General features: G+C 40.1%; 2 pseudogenes; one reads left to right on the top strand and one right to left on the bottom strand.

Moving 5' to 3' along the window:
- Positions 1-7623: 7623 nt before the first annotated feature.
- LOC102862614 lies at positions 7624-7890 on the bottom strand (annotated as a pseudogene).
- Positions 7891-8056: 166 nt separating this feature from the next.
- On the top strand, positions 8057-11115 carry LOC102857592 (annotated as a pseudogene).
- Positions 11116-20001: the final 8886 nt, after the last annotated feature.

Here is a 20001-nt window from a genome sequence, read left to right on the forward strand (position 1 = left end):
CATCACTTAACAACAACATAACAACAAAGGTCAGCTATGCAGCAGTTCGGAATAGATGGAATGTTAACATTAAGAGCATCAGTATGCTGCTCCTCTCCACAGGGTCCTTTCTGGCCTGCGAGGTGCCAGGAGCAGCTATGAAAAAGGCAGGGGTAGGAGGGCATGCATACTGGTAGCAACACACACTGATCATCTTGATGCCGGCTGAGCCCCCACGTTGCCATCATGCCTCCAGACTAGCTGCTAGGCTCAGAGCGGCTCAAGCAGGGCCAATGTCCAGCAGTGCCAAGGCCACAACAGATCCAGGCTCCAGGGTTCCTCTTCCTCATCTCTGTACAAAGACCTAATCTTTGAGACCTAGCTACATTTGTAAGTGAGGAGCTGGTATACCCTTTTCCCAAAAGTGTAGATCATGGTAGATTTTCAGGAGAGAGAGAGAGGAGAGGAGAGGAGAGGAGAGGAGAGGAGAGAAGAGAGTTTGGTTTAATGACTAATGCCCTAGGCTTTCTTTAAATCTATAAAACAAGAAGTTGTTGTTGTTGTTGTTATATGCTATAAGCAAGACCTCTGAAGCCTCTGAAACTGTCCTGAGTCAGTATCAATTACTTCAACATACCTACCCGCATTACTCTAGTTACTGTATCAATCCGTCTCATCCAGGGTCTTCCTCTGCTATGCTGTTCCTCTACTCTTCTGAGAATGATGTTCTTCTCCAAGGATCTGTCCCTCCTGGCCACATGAGATGGAGTTTCAAAATCCTAGTCTCCAAGGAGAAACTTGGTTTCACCCTCTCCAAGACCTATTTGTTTTCTTGGCTATTCTACTTTTCCATCACCAGTTCTTGAAATGCACTGGCATATAATAAAAAGGAGTAAAAAAGAAATTGTAATTTTAGAAAAAGTTCCACCTTAATCTGTACCCACCATGATATCCACACAAGTCTGCCTAACAAAAGAACATGACCTGTGGGGACCTGGATGCCACAGCATCTTCTGAAGAAATCCAACCGCTGCTGAAATGATTTTATCAGAACCTACTTTAATTTCTATTTTCCAGTTAAAGACTTAACTAGTCTCCCTAATACCTCAGGCCCAGAGTTAGCCATAATTTTTCCTCTTTTTTTTTCCTTTCAGTCCATTGATGACAAAAAGTAACCTCTCATAAAGCTCCCTGCCTCAGTCTCTAATTTTTTATTTATCCCTAAGCTCATGGGACATTTGATTTAGGTGGAAAGAATTGTTTTATAAATGCAGGATTCCTTTCCCTTGTTAGCAGGAAACATGGAACAAAAAAGACGTAAACTAACAGATTTGAGGTAAATAAAGGGAGATAGATTATTTGTTCACTTTATGTTGTATGTGTCATCGAGTCTGAACTGACTCATAGCTGAATCTCTGGTAGGTTTTCAGAGGCTGTAAATCACATGGGAAGAGACTGCTCATCTTTGTCTTGAGGAGCGGCTGGTGGATTTGAACTGTCAGCCTTTGAGTTGGTAGCACAACTCCTTATGCAATAGGACATCACGGTGCCCTGGTTCCTGGTTCACTTGTAGTCACTCAAATCCTTATGGACTAAAGTTGTCACCTTCCCTTTTCCCCCTCCCTAAAGCCACTGACAGATTCTTTCAAAATCAAAGGCACAAGATTTTATTTATAAAAGATCTTTGAGCCTGGAAAATTTGACCATTTGAACATGTGCTGAGCTGCCTTCTGGATGTGATGCTGGCATTTTCTGTATTTTTTTGAGAGACTAAAAGCTGCAATTAAAAAAAAAAAATCAAGCCAATTCTGTAAACAAAAGAACAGCAACCTGTGATCGATGAATAGCAGAGAAGACAAATCTTCTGAGACACAGCCCCCAGTCAGATCTCAGCAATCATATTAAGCCATCAGGAATCTAGATAATGTTCTTTCCCTTTTAATTTCATGTTCTGTGCTCTCAGACAGTGTTTGGGTGCAATTCATCTCTCCCCTCAGACAGTCTTAGGCAGACTTGGGCAGACAGCAGCATCTTGCAGGCAGCTGCCTAGGCTCCAGCAATCTTCACATCATGTAAAAGTGCAAAGATCTCTACAGAAACAACAGACAAGTAAATTCCCTGGTATCGCTCTGGATACAGTTACTTCTCCAGAAGAAAGCTCACATACTTTTCTCTATTAACAGAGTAGACTTAAAACAGCAAATACATGATAGCATTTTCTTATTTTGGGTAAGATACTTATAAATTTAACAAAAGGAAAAATGTTATTTACCACTTGGCTCTTTGCCTGAAGAGTCATCGTAAAAAAGGTAAAAAATCCCAACCAATCCACACTTCAGTTTTCCATATTTCATTAGTCCCTAGTCCTTAAAAATAGCTTTAACATTCTCTCAGTCATACTGAGATATCCTAATCACACTGTCAATTCCAGCCTTTTATCATCTAATATACATACAACTAAGAATCTTCGAGGGGAGTTTGTTAAAAGTTTGTCTAGTCTCCACGTCTAGAGTATTTTGATTTAGGATAATCTGATTTAGGGTAAAATATAAGGTAAAAGTTATGATGATGTTGCATTTTTTTACAGCATTTTAATAGTCACCACTTTCTCTTTCTAACTCAATTGTTGGAATACTTCTCCCTGCCCTCACTGCCTCCCATTCAGACACTCCAGTTTTACAACTGACCTTCCGACTTCTTTCCTTTTTACCTTTCTTATCAAACACCCTCAGTCAATTTCATTTTCCATGCCACAGTCCTATTCATGACACGTCCAAGATAAAAGAATGATTAAATGATCCTCTGCCTATATAAAGTCGAAATGCCTACACTATGGAATTCAGACCCCTCCAACCTGCAGGCAAATTATTGTGAAATAGCTACAAAAGTCACCACCAACAAGGGCATAGTGGCAAGAAGTTGTGCTGCAATCCTGAAGGTGTCTGGTTCGAATCCGCCAGATGGTCTGCTGGAGAAGGAGGGGCAATCTCCTCCCATGCCAGTCAGATTCAATTTGACGGTACAGAACAAAAAAAAGAAAATCACCATCAATCATTTTTTCACTGACTGTAGTTCACTGTCTGAGATATATCACAAAGGTACACAATGAAAATAATTTATCATCTAAATGACCTACAACAGCTCTTCAGGGAATTTCCAGAACATCCCTAAAGTTACTTTTTACAACTGAAGTCTTGCCCAGATACTCATTTAGGTCATTTAAAAAAAAATCATTATAACATAATGAGGCAGCTCAGATGGTCTAGCGGGTAAGGAGTTGCACTGTCCATCCAAAATCACACGGTTGGATGTCACCAGCTGCTCCATGGGAGGGAGAGAAGCTCAATTTCGTTCTGTGTGAGCTACAGCCTGGAAAACCTGCTGGAGGGTGTGGTCAAATATTTATGGTTTCAAATATCTTTCCCAGCCATTGATTAACTGTTTATTGTGTGATGAAGTATTTGTTGAATTAAAGAAACAGGATCTAAGGATTTTTCATCCGACCCTAACTAGAGTACTATTTAAGCTCATGGGAGCTCAATGCTAGTTTTTTGGCAACATTGCATCCAGCTGCACCTGGCCAATTGCTTACCTGTCTCTGCAACAGTGACCTACATCACCCACAGTTCTGTGAGTCATTTCCCTGATGGGTTTGAGTCTCTATGAGATGTTTTAACAAACTACGAAACTCAAGGGACATAGAGGAGTGGGAGAAATGGATGAAAGAGAAGTAGTTGATGTTGGAAATCCTGGAGAGGTACAGCAGATGAAATATTTGGGACACTGCGACTTCCTCTGCTTTATATCTAAACAGATCCTAATCTTTTTTTTTTTTCTTTCTTTTTCTAATCTTAACAGACTAAATTAAGAATATAGAGGGTCAGCTATGAGTTGGTACAATATGAAAACAACATAACGCAAAAATATATCTAACAGTGTCATTTATAAGGTGAACAATGTGTTTTATACTTTTTTAAAAATTTTTTTATTATTTGTGTGTGTGTGTACCATCAAATCAGATTGACTGGTACAGGAAGAGATTGTTCCTCCTTCTCCAGCAAAGCATCTGGTGGATTTGAACCGCTAACCTCTCAGATTGCAGTGCAGCTTCTTGCCACTAGGCCACCAGAGCTTGCTACGCATTTTATGCTTTTAAATGTGCAATACTCAAAACAGTGGTATAAGCAATCTTACGCTTCATTAATTTTATTCTACAATGTTAAAATGTCTTGGAAAAGCTGTGCTTGTGGTTCACATAGCATAAAGTACTACTTTTTTCACAAAAACTTCTTAGGAATTTGTACAAGTGTAAAACTGCTCCAATAAAACTAATTTATTGAGAAGTGGGGGTGGGAAATGAAATGGGAGGAAATAGTAGTAATCTCTTCAACAAATAATCCTGGGGCAACTAAAATACTGAAGAGCCCATGGATTTCCAAAAGAACTACTTTCTTGGAGAAAGTGCAGTCAGAGCGGTCCTGAGAGACAAGGATGATGAAACTTTGTCTCATAGACTTTAGGCGTCTTGTAAGGAAGAATCAATCCTTGGAAAGGGATATTATACTTGGATAGGTGGAGCATCAGAGAAAGCAAGGAAGACTCAACCAGATGGACAACACAGTGATGACAGCCCTAGGTTCAAGTGTGTCACAGATGAGGAGATGGCACCAGGCAGGGCAGGGTTCAGATCTATTGTTCACATGGTACTGAGTCATACTCATCCTAACAGCACCTAACAATAACAGACACCAACATGTAAAAGTGTAGAGCTGGGCCCTTTCTTCATATCACAAATTAATTCAGAAGCAACCACAGGATTAAATGCAGAAGCTAAAATTTTCAGAAGAAAAGAATGTATCTTTGAGACCTTGAGTTAGGCAAATCCTTCTTTGATACAGCACCAAAAGAACAAATGACCAAATAAGAAATAGATATATTAGAATTTCTATGTTTAAAAGAATATTTTCAAAACAGTGAAAATAGAACCTACAGCATGGGCAAGAATGTTTTAAAAATCGTGTAGTAAGGGATTTTTATCTAGATGTCAATTTGAGGACTAAGGTGCATTTGATTCAGGCCATGGTCTTCCAATTATTTGCCATGCATCTGAGAGTTGGACAATGAATAAAGATGACAGAAGAATTGACACCTTTGAGCTGTGGTGTTGGAGAAGAGCACTGAACATCCCATGAATGACCAAGGGAACAGATATGTCTTAGAGAAGGTGCAGATGGAGTGCTCTTTGGAGGCAAGAATGATGAGGCTTTGCCTCACACACCACTCTGGGCATGTTCCTAGGAGGAGCTAGTCCTTGGAGAAGGGCAAGATGCTGGAAGGGTGGAGGGTCAGTAAAGGAGAGGAAGACCCTCGACCAGGTGGATTTAACATGGTGACTGCTGCAATGAGCTCTTATGTCAGGAAGTGTGAAGATGGCACAGGCTACAACAGGGTTCAGATCTTTTGTTCATAGGGTCGCTACAAGTCATACTTGATTTGTTATATTAACAATATAAAGAACTCTTACAATTCATTATTTTTTTAAAAACCCCAAATAACAAAATTAAAAATGGGCAAAAGTCTAAAAAGGCATTTATCCAAAGAAAATACATGAATGGCAAACACACACACAAGAAAATATGCTCAATATCACACTGGTCATTAGGGAAATAAATGCAATGTGAAACCACAACCAGATACTCATCCCATCCACTGTTCTTGTTCCTTGCTCTCCAGCTGGCCCTGAGTCATGGTAACCATATGCATGTTACTGTTACTGATGGATGCCGTAGCATTGGAACCAAGTCATAGCTGACCTTCTGGCAGATTTTCAGAGGCAGTAAAGCACATAGGAAGAGACTGCCCATCCTTCTTGCACAGAAAAGCTGGTGGATTCGAACTCTGCACTTTTGAGTTTGCAGCACAGTGTCTTACTACTAGGTCACCACAGCTCCCTGACCACTTGATGTGCATAGTGGGTCAAAGTGCTGCAAGATGCTGTATCATTCTCAGGAGTGACTGCAGACTGAGCTGTTGTTTTTCCATAGGGTATCACTGCTGATTTTTGGAAGCAGATTTCCAGGCCTTTATTCTTCTTTTGTGTTAGTCTGGAAGCCCCACAGAAATCTGTTCAGCATCACAGCTACATGGACAAGTAGGTGAAGGTAGGTGACAAATATGCATGAAGGGCACTGATCAGGAATCAAGTCCTGGCCCTCCACAGGAAGAATGAGAGTTTTACCACTGAACTATACTTCCACCATTAAATCACTAATGTCCTCACAGTTGCTTAGAATGACAATAATTAAAAAGGCAAGATGCAAGTGCCAGTGAGAATACAGAAAGACTAGAACGTTTGTAAACTGCTGTGGGGAATTGAAAGTTATCTACCACTTTGAAAAATAGCCTGACAGTTCTTCAAAGAAGCAAACAGAATTTCTATTTAACCCAACAATTCTACTCTTACATATAAACTCAAGGAAAAGGGAAACATATGTCTATGCAAAAATGTTTAAGTGAATGGTCACAGATGCATTATTAATAACAGCTGGAAGACAGAAACAGCTCAAATGCCCATCATCTGCTGGTTGGATGAAGAAAGTATAAATATATACACACAATGGAATATATTATGCAACAATAAAAAGAAATATAGTAATAACACACTCTACAATATGGATACACCTCAAAAATATTATTCTAAATGAAAGGCAGGAGCAAAAGGTCATTTTATATGAAGTTACTCCATTTCACATAAATGAATTTTGTCGTTATGTGCCATCGAGTTGCATGCGACTCATTAATGACCCTATGTACAACAGCCCTAAACCCTGCTCTATCCTGTGCCAATTTCACTGTCTCCGACACACCCGCCCCCATTATCCTAGTCACTGAATCAATCCACTTATAGAGGGTCTTCCTCTCCTGCGCCGTCCCTCCACGCCCCCAAGTATGACGTCCTTCTCCAAGTATTGGACCTTCTTTGTCCAAAGTATGTCAGACGAAGCTTCAGAATCCTTGCCTCCAAGGAGCAGCCTGGTTTAACCCTCTCTAGAACAAACCTGTTCGTTCTTTTAGCAGTCCATGGTATATCCAATACTCTTCTCCAGCACCACAGCTAAAAGGCATCAATTCTCCTTCTATGCTCCCTAGCCATTGAATAAATTCCATTTATATGAAATGTTGGCATATGCAAATCTATAGAGACAGAACAGGAGCCTTACTGAGTTCAGTGGTTAAAATCAGTGGTTTAGATCCACCAACAATTCTATAGGACAAAGAGGTAGGAATCTCCTTCCATAAAGAGGTATAGCCTTGGGAATCCTATGGGACAGTTCTGCTTTGACCTTTATGGTCACTATGAGTCGGAAGTGACTTGAGGGCAGTGAGGTTTTATAGAAACAGAAAACAGACAGGGGCTGAGTTTGGCAGGAGATGAGGGATTCATGTCTCCTGAGTATGAGGCTTTTATTTTTATTTTTTTTTCCTTTTACAACTCTTTAATTTTGGATGATTTACATTCCTCCCTGGGATTCAGGAGCTTCAGATCCTGAATTTTCCACACTTTACCATTTGAATGACATATTGTCTTTAATAAATCTCTTTAATGCCCTTTAACAGAGATGTTTCTTTACAACAGAAGAAAGCCTAATAAGCATAAATTTTCACTTTGTGGACTTCCTTATCATCACATTCCCTGTGTTTGTTGTAGTAATAGAAAGTATTGTCCCTTCTCTGCAGTTTCTTCACATAGCCTGACTCCGGCCAACGATCTACCATAGAAACTTGATTCACTTGTTTATATTCAATCTCATCTCTATATCCTGCTTGTTGAAATCAGTATAGATTTTCGATCTCTTCTGACCACTTTTTGGCACGACTTATTAATTTTGGTTTTGCATCCCAACTAGCCATGGATGCTGAAGTCTTTTTACCAGTGATTTTCTCTTCACTATCTTGTGGGTGGGGCACAATGGTTTCTCCTTTTTTCATTTTCTTACTTGCTAGGAGTCACTCAAAGCACTGTCATTGTGGTGCACTGTCCTAGCCTGAGAAATAGCACCTGAGAACAAGGACCGCAATGGCAGGTCTGGGTCTCAAGGCTTTTATTTAAAGTGATGAAGCTGCTTAGGGCATCTAATTATGCTAAAATCACAATGTTGTGGAACCATGTATTTTATATAGAACTGCCTGGTGTGGGAAGTATATCTTAACAAGGCTATATATTTCTTTTTCTAAAAAAGCAGAGAGAAATGACCTACCACAAAAAAAAAAACAACAACCAAAAACACCCACACCATCTTTGGGTGTTTCTTTGACTTGAAAAATTGTATGAATGTTGCATACTGCTTCCTAACAAAGACGTGTGTTTTAAAGTGAAAATGATTTATAGTACTTTCCATATTCAAAAACAACAAAACAAAACATGTGTCTAATCCTCTTCCACAAATAAAAAGTCTTTCTTTCCAAGTCTCTTAGTGAAAAGGATGCTCAGGAAATGTGCTATTTATCCTGGAGTTTCAGTAATCCCTAGCACACAGTTACAATGCAAAGACCTGAGCTTGAACTTAATAACATGGGGAATTGGGGGGCAAACAGAACATTGCATCTTTCATATCCTCATTTGTAAATGAGGAAGCCTACATTGTTAGAGAGCAGACTGCCAAAATTAGTTCCCTTTTATCTATTTTAGTAACAAAAGTTTTAAATTAGGAAAAAATATATGCTAAGACATCATCCTTGAAACACATTTAAAATAGTTTAGTCTAATCCTCTCTCTTTATATATGAAGAAGCCAAATGTAGTAATAGGCCAACTGTAGAAAGCAACTGTAGCTTTAGTGAGCTCTTATTAATTTCACACCCTAACAATTCCAGTTTCTATTAAATTTAGAAGTTCAGTAGATGTGGTTCAGCTTTTCTAGTTGTTATTCATTTTCAAATTATTATTAGAATTTATTTGGCCAAAACATCATAAATTAGCAGGCTGTTAACTGAAAGGTTCATGGTTAAGAACAGACCAGCTGCTCTCCATGGGACAAAGACAGGAAGTCTCTCTTAAGGATTTATAGCCTCAAAAAAACCTGAGGAAGGGTCACCATGAGTCAGAAATGACTGGGTAACAATGGGTTTAGCTTGGGTTTTGTTAGAACTATGTCTTTCTCATTCTGTTTCATTCCAGGGGAAGTGGTAAGCAATAAACAGATTGCTGCTGAGTGCTTAAGTAGTTTTCAAGGAATACAGCTCAACAATTGTTCTATTACAGAATAGAAGGGGGAAATTACACTTTTTAAAAGCAAAAGCATAATGAAGGAAAGAATAAATCAGATCCATCTAAACTACACACAAATACTTCAGCAGCAAAAGTTAAGTATGGCTATCATCTTCAACTGGGGCAAAATACATTTTATTGCCTTTGAAATTACATTCCTGTCTGATGGCTAGAATGCCATTCTAAAGGAGGTGAAATAACTTTTAGGTGCTGGAAAGTTAAAGGACTGTTATCAGTTACAATATATAGTGAAAGGCATTTGTCATTATCTGTATATCATTGATTCAGTAATATAAAAGTATTTCTAGGCACTTTTTTATTTTAAAAAAATTATTTTATTAATTTTAATGAATGTTTACAGAGACTTTGGATCTCCATTCATTCATTGTTGCATTTTTATTCCCTGCCCACCCCTCCCCCTCTTCTCTTTGAAAGGTAAAAGAAAAATTCCTTAAATACAATCTCCTTTCCCTCCCACCCCCCGTACACTCCACTATGCAACCTTCATTCTGGACTCTTGTCATAACCATAATACCCAATCATATATCGCTTTTAAACTGTTCTCTCCCTCATCTGTTTCAATGCAGTATCTTTATAACAAAACGCTAAGTGTCCTTAGTTACCATCCAGTCAGCTTTGTTGTATGGTATATTTATGTATAACAGGGTAAAACACTGCCCCATATCCTTCCACCTTCATGCTCTTTGAAATGCCAGGGCCCTACCAGAACACTCTTAAGGAGCTCTGGTGGCCTACTGGTAAGAATCTATGGTGCAACTCCAAAGGCACGCAGTTCAAGTCCACTAGCTGCTCCTCAGGAGAAGGATGAGCAATCTCCTCCAGTGTGATCACTGCCTCTGAACACCCACTGGAGGGTCAGGTATGGGTTGATTCTAACTAGAAGGTGCTTAATAACTTGACTAGACCTCTCATGCCACTTAAGTGTTATCTAGTCAATAACTACGGTGATTACTTTAGATTTTTTAGATGTATTTTAAGAAGGAAACAACCAATGTGGTGCTAACCTGAAGCCAGAAGAGAAGACAGTGATTTTCAAAGAATACTGTTCTATTTAGATCAGTATGGCTGGCAAAAAAAAAATTCATCCAAGAAGAATTCTCAGCAGTTAATAAGAAATAAAAAAAGAAAAATTGGTGATGAGGTCATCAAGTAAGAGAAAGAGGTTGGAAACACAGTGAATAGAAGAAAACATAAAAAGCGTTTATCTTCTCAAATGACAGGAAGAACAAAGCATACTAACTTTACTGCCAAGAAGAAAAAACTCCTGGCAGCCTCTTTCAAAGACAAGCAAAGAATATTTGCAAGCTATGATTGATAAAACAAAAATGATGATTTTGAGTAAAACTCTTAGAGAAAATGAACACGTTCACTACTATCTTAACTCCTTGAAGAAAAGATTGGTGCAGCTGTGTGAAACGCTAGAAGTCCCTCCCACAAAACTGAAAAATCTAACTGATGTACCTAGGCTACTGAAAATGGAAATGGCACAACATAGAGCAAAGGAAGAAAGCCTGATGTTATTGCAAGAAGAAGTAGATAAACTAGAAGAGACCACAGAGTTATTGATTGAGAATATTGAGATCCTAAAGAACAAAATTCAAGTTCTGACAGCTGAGGTGGAAGAAGAGAAGTTAAAACTGGTTTCTCATGGATCACAGTGAGATACTCAATCTTCCAGAATTTTCTCAGGACAGTCTCAAAGCACCTATACTTCAGAAAGAACCTTTGATGCTGATTCCAAACCAAAATTATCTTTTAGAGGATTTGCAAACTCTTCATAATTCCTCCCAGATGAAGAAAATGTTGACTTTCATTGAAGAAGCCTGTAACAAACTGGATATTTCTTAAAATATTTAGAAGAGGTGGTTTTGTTTTACATTACTTCGTAAGTTTGTAAAACCGTTTTGCTACAGTGGTTATACAGAGACTGACGCTTCTTGGGGATTATTGTTCCTTAATAATGAAATGTACATTACAGTCAGACTAAACATGTAATGAACACCTAGGCTCATCATGAGAACCATTTTCAATAGTTGCCAGGTTTGGGAAGTCACTTTTGTGTTGTCCTATCTCCAGTAATTTGTATGGAACTGTAAGATAAGAGCAGCTGCAGTCTGATCATTTATAATGGCTGAATACAATTTATTGTTGACCAACACAGAGAATATGTGATACTCTGCGTTAAATATGTAAAATATTCATATCTAGTGCCTAGTCCATAAGAATATAAGTTATTCCATTTTTTATTTCATCATCTGTATCTTAAGAAACCCTCAAATGTCATTTCTCTCTTACCTAACTCCCTAGACTTTTTATGAAACAGTTAAAAATTCGCCACATTTTTTTTGTTGTTGTTGAGTTATTGAAGAGATGTTTAGTATTTATCTTCACTGATATGTTATTGTAGGAAATTATTAAAAAGGAAACTAAGCACTTTTATAATGTGTAGTGACTCCTTAAAACAAAAAATATGAATCTATATTACTGTTTTTTACTTACTATAGTTATAAGTTAATAAATAATTTCTAATCAACTATAAAAAAGAAGGAAAAAACCCACCAAAACAATTCTGCTCCTTAAAAATACCCCAAAACATTCTATGTGTAATTCTAAAATCTAAATTTCTCTCCAATTCTCTCCTTACTTCCCTTAAGTCAGTTCTGAGACACTCCATGAGACTTCAGAGGCTGTAAAATGCAATGAAAAAAGAGTCTGCCGAAAGCTAGTGGACTTGAACTTCTGGGTTAGCAGTGAATCTCCTTACCAACTATGGTACCACCAGGGCTCCCTCTCTAATTCTACATGGCACAAAAATGTTTTAAAACTAGCAGATCTTACGTTTTACAGAGTAAAGGGAGGGGCGAGGGAACCTCACCAAAATGCACTTCTTCTATTTCTATCAAAATTTCTACTAAACTATATTTTGCACCTAATTTAACTGCAGGGATACGTAATAGTTTAATTTCCTTAAAACAGACAGAAATAGCCTCTTGTGGAAAAATTAAGAGAGAAAAGAAACCTGGATCGTTAAAACCAGCAATGGATCTATATATTTGACAAATGTTTAGTTAGGCTAAGTAGGTCAGCTTGGTGGGCAAGCAAAGCCTGACTGGAGTCAGATAAGCTGCAAACTGACCAACTATACAATCTTAATCAAGTCACTTCATTTCTCAGAGCCTGAAATTGCTTATCTGCAAAATGATATCTCACAGGGTTGTTGTAACAAGAAAAGGAAGTAAGAATTAACACCTCGTCCAGCCAAGCAAAGGTACTTAAATGTGCCCTTTTATGTTTGATTATCTAGGAAATTATTATTATTATTATATAAAGGTTACATGGGACAGTTTGTTAAGAGTTGGTCTAATGGAAAAGTGGAAGGTTCCAACCCAGCCACATCACGAGAGAAAGATGAAGCAAATGTCAGAGATCTACAGCCTCCACTATAAACCGATAACCCCAAACTTACTGCCTTCAAGAGTCGATTCTGACACACAGCATAAGAATCCATAAGGTTTCCAAACAAATAAATTGTAAAAAAAAGAGATTGTCCATCTTTCTCCCTCTGTCACTGGTGGATGTTTCTGCTAACCCAACTGCTGATGTTTCAGTCATCAGCACAACAGGCCATGGACTATGCCAGAATTCTTTGGAGCAGTCCTATTCTGTCCTATAGGGTTGCTAAGAATAAGAATTACCTAGAGGGTAGTGAGTTTTGTTTACTATTACACAATCATATACCACTAATAGAAGTCTGAATCAAGTGTTCGGTCGGTTCAGTCTACGGGCGCTGCTCTAGTGGTTCCAATCTACCAGGGGAGAAATATAGGCAGTCTCCTTCCAGCTTTAACGAAAAGCATCTAAAAATCTGCTGGAGGGTCAGCTATAAGCAGGTTCCGATTTGATGGCAAATAACTATATACGGACGCATATAAATAAACACGCAAGTATAAATACGGATGCATCAGGAAGCAGGGGCTCGAATCCACCGGCGGCTCCTTAGAGCAAAGGGAATCTGTCTCCTCCCCTAACGATTTACAAATCAAACACCCGACGGGGAGCAGACAGGATTCGCAAATGATCTCACGACTGTGGATCTAGTTTGTTTTGGGTTTGGGAGGGGGGGTTCTAGTGCACTAGGCAGAATAGGGAAAGGGAGTGCGTTTCACTCCAAAACGCAAGACGCGTTACACTCACACTCACCCGTTGTCACCGTCCCTGCTTCTTCCGCACACGCGGAACCAGAGGCTCGCGGAACCTAGGGCCTGAGGGCACCTAGGGCGTAGAGGACTCACAACCGGAGCCTGGAGAACCAATGTCTCGCAGGCAGAGGTCTCCATGGGACGCCTGCGCAGTAGCAGGCGCCCGTAAGGCAGTTAAAAGCCAGAGACTCCAGAAGATCTCGCGCCTGGGGGCGCTGGGGAGTATGCGCAGCGGCAGGATGAGAGACTGCCTATGCGTATGCAGAGCCGCTGAGACACGGTTTCCGATTGGATGCTGCATCCAGCCTAGAATGTGATTCAATTTCTGATTGGGAGGTTCCAGTAATACCGGAGGACAGGTGGCTTGGCTAGGTAAACTGGACCCAAAAGAAAAAGTTCCTTATACTCTTTGTCGTCACGCCCCCCCCTTTTTTTTACAATCACAGGACTCTGTGCCCTTCGCTGAACCTGAAATCTAGATAGTTCTGATGCCAAGGGCAGCTGCCAAACTTGTTTCCACTCCTGATCATTTGCACCTGAAAGTCTAATGAGCCATGGGAAAAATGAGTTCCTTGGGGCCAGGCACAAACCTCAGGGAACTTCTATAAGTTCCAGTAAATTGAAATAAATGCACGGTGTCTACCAAGTCAGTGTCTTTATTCCTGGAAAGAATAGTACTTGAACATTCTTACCCACAAAGACTAATTACATTGGAGAAATCTGCTATTAGGAACCTTGCCAAAATGCTAAAGAGCAATGTCAGTCTAGAGACTAAAGTGTGCCTGTTCCAGGCTATGGTCTTCACAATTATTTGCTATGCATCAAAGAGCTGGACAATGAGAAAGGATGACAGAACTAGATGCCTTTGAGTTGTGGTGCTGGAGAAGATTGCCAAGAGAACAAACAGGTCTGTCTTGGAGAGGGTGAAACCAAGTTTCACCCTGGAGGAAAGAACTGAAGCTCCATTTCACATACTTTGGGCAAGTGGCTAAGAGTGACCAGTCCTTGGAGAAGGACATCATGCTTGGAGGGGTGGAGGAACAGCATAGCAGAGGAAGACACTCAATGAGATGGATTGACACTGAATAGGGGTAAGTAGATGTGTCTGAGTTAGTGACACTGGCCCAGGATAGGGGAGGGTTTAGTGACATAGGGTCCCTGTGAGTTGGAGGCGATTGGATGGCACATAACAACAACACAAAAGAGCCCTCTATTACTCTTCCAACCAAAAACTCATGTGGCCTTTTGGTTTAGGAGAGCAACAGGCTTGAGCATTAGAGCTCGTTAGTGGTTCATACACAAAATTAGGTACTGGGCTGTTAGCTGAAATATCAGCAGTGCAGGTCTACCAATAGCTTTGCTGGGCAAAAAAGGGGGAAGTCTCCTACTGTTAAGTTTTTTAGCTTCAGAAACCTGATACGGTAGTATTAAAACATACAGGATTATTCAAACATGTAGTATGGTTGTAAAACAGACACCATTTGCCTCTAGCCTGCAAAACTGATCATTTTGCCCTAGAATCCTGCTTCCCTTTCTTTAGTCATGTAAAGTCATTAAAACTGTTTACCAAGAAAGGGAATGCATCTTTCCTGGATTAGCATTTATGTCTTTGGAACAGTTTTTCTCAGTCATATATAATTGTTTCCTAGGTTAATATCTACCGCTTGTAACTGTTTTTCTCAATCATATGTAAATATTTCTTGGTTTAGTATTTACCTCTTTGAAACTGTTTTTCTTAGTCATATGTAAACAGTATCGCAAACTGTTTAAGTAACTCTTTGAAAACTGTATTTTTTAGTGTAAAAATTCTATAAATTTGAACTAGATTAACACTTAACCCAAATATAAAAGCCAATGATCACTCTTAGATGAGGAGGCAGTTTTTGAGAGAATTATCTTTACTTTCCCAGATCTGCAATAAAGTGCTTTGGATATTGCAATCTGTCTATTTCATTGACAACTGACTACACATAGAACCCTTGCATTGAGTAACAAACCTATGGAAGACTTAGAAACCCAAACTGACAGGAGGGGCTTGGTTTGACTTTCAGCACCTGGGCTGCATTGAAACCATTCCATTTTGCTGATTCTACTCCAATAATTCCCTGTGTTCTAGGAAATAGTAAACAATCTGATTAATGTTTACCTCTAAACACAATTTTGTGACTCATCCCGGGAGATGAAACAGGGAGTGCTGAAATAATAGAAAATGACCCCAGGCCCTTCAAACTGGTGTGACTGCCTTCAGCCAGCCAATATAGGATGGAGAAATACCCTAGTCTTGTCTTTGTTATGAATATGGCACAACCTTGCTAACAGTAACTGAGAGGGCCTGAGGCATTAACTGAGGACAGTGACTTCAATGTGGATTGAAGCTCAACATCAAGAAAACAAAGATTCTCACCACTGGACTAATTGGCAGCATCATGAAAGACAAAGGAGAGATTGAAATTTTTAACAGCTTCAGTTTGCTTGACTCCACAATCAACACTCTTGGTACCAGCAGCCAGGAAATCAAAAGACAAATTGCATTGGAAAAGTCTGCTGTCAGGTACCTCTCCAAAGTGCTGAAGAGCAACAATGTTGTTCTGAATACTAAGGTGCACCCAATCCAGGCCATGGTCTTCACAATTACTTGCTATGCATAAGAAAGCTGGATAATGACTAGGTATGATAGAAAGAGAATTGATGCCTTTGAGCTGTGGTGTTGGAGAAGAGTATTGAATATATCATGGACTGCTAGGAGAAAAAACAGGTTCATCCTGTTGTTGTTGTTATGTGCCGTCGAGTTGCTTGCAACTCATAGCGACCCTGACCCTATGTACAACAGCCCTAAACTCTGCTTTGTCCTGTGCCAATTGCTCTGTCTCTGACACTCCCATCCTGATTACCCCAGTCACTGAATCAATCCACCTCATGAGAGGGCCTTCCCCTCCTACACTGTTCCTCCACCCTCCCAAGTATAATGTCCTTGCCTCCAAGGAGCCACCCGGTTTAACCCTTTCCAGGACAAATCTGTTTGTTTTCCTAGCAGGTCATGGTATTCTCAATACTCTTCTCCAGCACCAAAGCTCAAAGGCATCAATTCTCCTTCTATCCTCCTTGGTCATTGTCCAACTCTCTGATGCATAACAAGTGACTGCAAAGACCATGGCCTGTATCAGACCATGTCTCCAGGAAGACACCATTGCTCTTCAGTACTTTGGAGAGGTCCCTAACAGCAGACTTTCCCATGGCAATACACCTTTTAATTTCCTGGTTACTGGTGCCGAGGGTGTTGACTGTGGAGCCAAGCCTACTAAAGTTGTTAAAAATCTCAATCTCTTCACCATCCATCCTGATGCTGACAATTGGCCCAGTGGTGAGAATCTTTGTCTTCTTGACATTGAGCCTCAATCCATATTGGAGGCTGCAGTCCTTGACCCTCTGCAGCAAGCGCTTCAGGTCCTCCTCAGTTTCAGCAAGCAGGTTTGTGTCATCTGCATAATGTAGATTGTTGATAGATCATCCACCAATCTTGACCCCACATTTCTCCACATAGAGCTCAGCCTCCTGGATAATCTGTTTTGCATACAGGTTGAAAAGGTATGGAGATAGGACGCATCCCTGGCGTACGCCTGGTTCGTCCTAGAGAGAGTGAAATCAAGCTTCTCCCTGGAGGCAAGGATTTTTGAAGCTCCATCTCACATACTTTGGGCACGCGGCCAGGAGGGACCAGTCCTTGGAGAAGACTATCATGCTTGGAAGGGTCGAGGGACAGTGCAGAAGAAGAAGACCTAGGATGATATAGATTGACTCAGTGACTAGAGAAATGGAATGGGATTGGTTCTGTTGGAGACAATGAGAGTGGCTCAGGATAGGGCAGTTTTCAGAGCTGTTTTACATATGGTCCCTATGAGTCACAGGTGATTCAATGGCATGTAAAAACAACAAATTTTGCAAAGATTCTCGCCACTGGGACAATTGGCAGTATCATGATAGATGGAGAAGAGATTAACACTTTTCGCACCATCAGTCAGGAAGTAAAAAAATAAGTTGCACTGGGAAAATCTGCTGATCTTTGCAATTACTTGCTATGAATCAGAGATCTGGACAATGACTAAGGATGATAGAAGAATCTATGCCTCTGACTTATAGTGCTGGAGAAGAGTCTTGAACATATCATAGATGGCCAAGAAAACAAGTCTGTTTTAGAGAGGGTGAAACCAAGTTTCTTCTTGGAGGCTAGGATTTTGAAACTCCTCACATGCTTTAGGAATGTAGTCAGGAAGGACCAGTCCTTGAAGAAGAACATCATGCTTGGAAGGATGGAGGGTCAGCGCAGGAGAGGAAGACCCTGGATGAAATGGATTGATACAGTAACTGGGGCAATGGTGTCAGTGAGACTGGCTCAGGACAGGGTGGGCTTCAGAGCTGTTGTACAAAGGTTTGCTATGAGTGGCAAACAACTCAATGGCACATAATAATAACAGCCCAATTCCTTACCACTAAACCACCAGTACTTTCCATATCAGTAAACATATTGGTATTTTTTTTTAGTGTAAAGAAACCATGCCTGCTGCCCTGCAACACAACAGTTGTTGAATATAGAGCTGATTCTGAAATCATACAGCCAATAGCCAATTCATAGAAATCTCCATGCCTATCAATTCTTGAGATTCGCCTAGCAAAGCTCTTTATTATGCACCTATAGCATGAAACAGCACATGACCAAGAGGCAATGGTAATGTGGAAGGAAGTTCAAGCTGTTCTGAAGGAACTGGCAAAAAATAAGGCCCCAGGAATTGATGGAATACCAGTTGACATATTTAAGTAAACAGATGCAGCCCTGGATGCACTCACCAGATTGTGCCAAAAAATCTGGAGACCAATTTACCTGGCCAACTGACTGGAAGAGGTCCATATTTATTCCCATTCCAAAAAAAGGTAACCTGACAGAGTATAGAAATTATTGAACAATATCACTAATACGACACCCAAACGAGATCCTGCTGAAGATTATCCAAAAACAGTTGGAACAGTACATTGACACAGAACTGCCAGATATGCAAGCAGGGTTTAGAAGAGGCCATGGCATTAGGAACATTATAGCCAATTAGCATGCTGAAAACAGAAAAGTACCAGAGAAATGTCTCTCTGTGTTTCGTTGCTGATACAAAGGCATTTCACTGTGTGGATCACAACAAATTGTGGGTAACCTTGAGAATAGGAATCCCAGAAACCTTAACTGTGTTTATGTGAAACCTACACTTGGGCCAGGAAGCAGTTGTCAAATCAGAGCAAAGAAACACTGCATGGTTCAAAATCAGGAAAAGGTGCTGGAGGATGTATGCTATATTCCATACCTTTTCAATTTACACGCAGAACAGATCATTCAGTAGGCTGGACTATATGAAGAGAAATGTAGCATTAGGATTGGAGGAAGATTCATCAATAACCTGCAGGTATGCAGTTGACAAAACCTTGCTTGTTTCAACTGAGGCATTTGCTACAGAAGTTCAAAGACTAAACTCTTCAATATAGATTGAAGCTCAACAGTAAGAAAACAAAGATTCTCACTACTGGAACAATTGGCAGCATCACAGCATCATGTTAGATGGAAAAGAGATTCAGATTCAGATAGTTAATAAGTTCAGCTTAATTGTTTCCCTAATCAACACCCTTGGCACCAGCAGTCAGGAAATCAAAAGACAAATTGCACTGGGAAAATCCGCTGTCAAGGACCTCTCCAGAGTACTGAAGAGCAATGATGTCAGTCTAGAGACTAAGGTGCACCTGATCCAGGCCATGGTCTTCCCAATTACTTACTACACATCAGAGTACTGTCAATGGCTAAGGATGACAGAATAAGAATTTATGCCATTGAGAAGAGTATTGATCACACCACGGATTGCCAAGAGATCCAACAGGTCTGTCTTGGAGAGAATGAAACCAAGTTGCTCCTTGGAGGCAAGGATATTGAAGTTCCATCTCACATACTTTGGACATGTTGCAAGGAGGGACTAGTCCTTGGAGAAGGACATCATGCTTGGAAATGTGAAGGGACAGAGCAGGAGAGGAAGACCCTGCATGAGATCGATTGACATAGTCACAGGGATGATGAGAGTAGGTGTGTTAGAGACTGTGAAAGTGGTTCAGGATAGCACAGGGTTCATAGCTATTGTACGTAGGCTTGCTATGAATCTCAGGTGACAGCACATAACAACATCCAAAAGCCAGAAAACATTATCTTTTTGTCATTCCTCAAATTCAACTCCGGTACCAGTTTCTATCAACCATATGTGCAAAATGCCATGCTTGGAAAATTAGAAGGTCAGCACAAGATAGAAAGATCTTTCATGAGATGATTTGAGACAGTGACTGCAATAATGAGTATGGGAAGCCAAATTTTATATTAAATATTTGTAATAAACCTCTCCAAAGTACTGAAGAGCAATGGTGTCTCTCTGGAGACTAAGGTGCTTCTGATACAGGCCATGGTCTTCGCAATCACTTGTTATGCATCAGAGAGTTGGACAATGACCAAGGAGGATAG

This window comes from Elephantulus edwardii, unplaced genomic scaffold (genome assembly GCF_000299155.1).
Source record: "Elephantulus edwardii isolate Elephantulus edwardi_28Jun2011 unplaced genomic scaffold, EleEdw1.0 scaffold00017, whole genome shotgun sequence".
Classification (NCBI taxonomy): domain Eukaryota; kingdom Metazoa; phylum Chordata; class Mammalia; order Macroscelidea; family Macroscelididae; genus Elephantulus; species Elephantulus edwardii.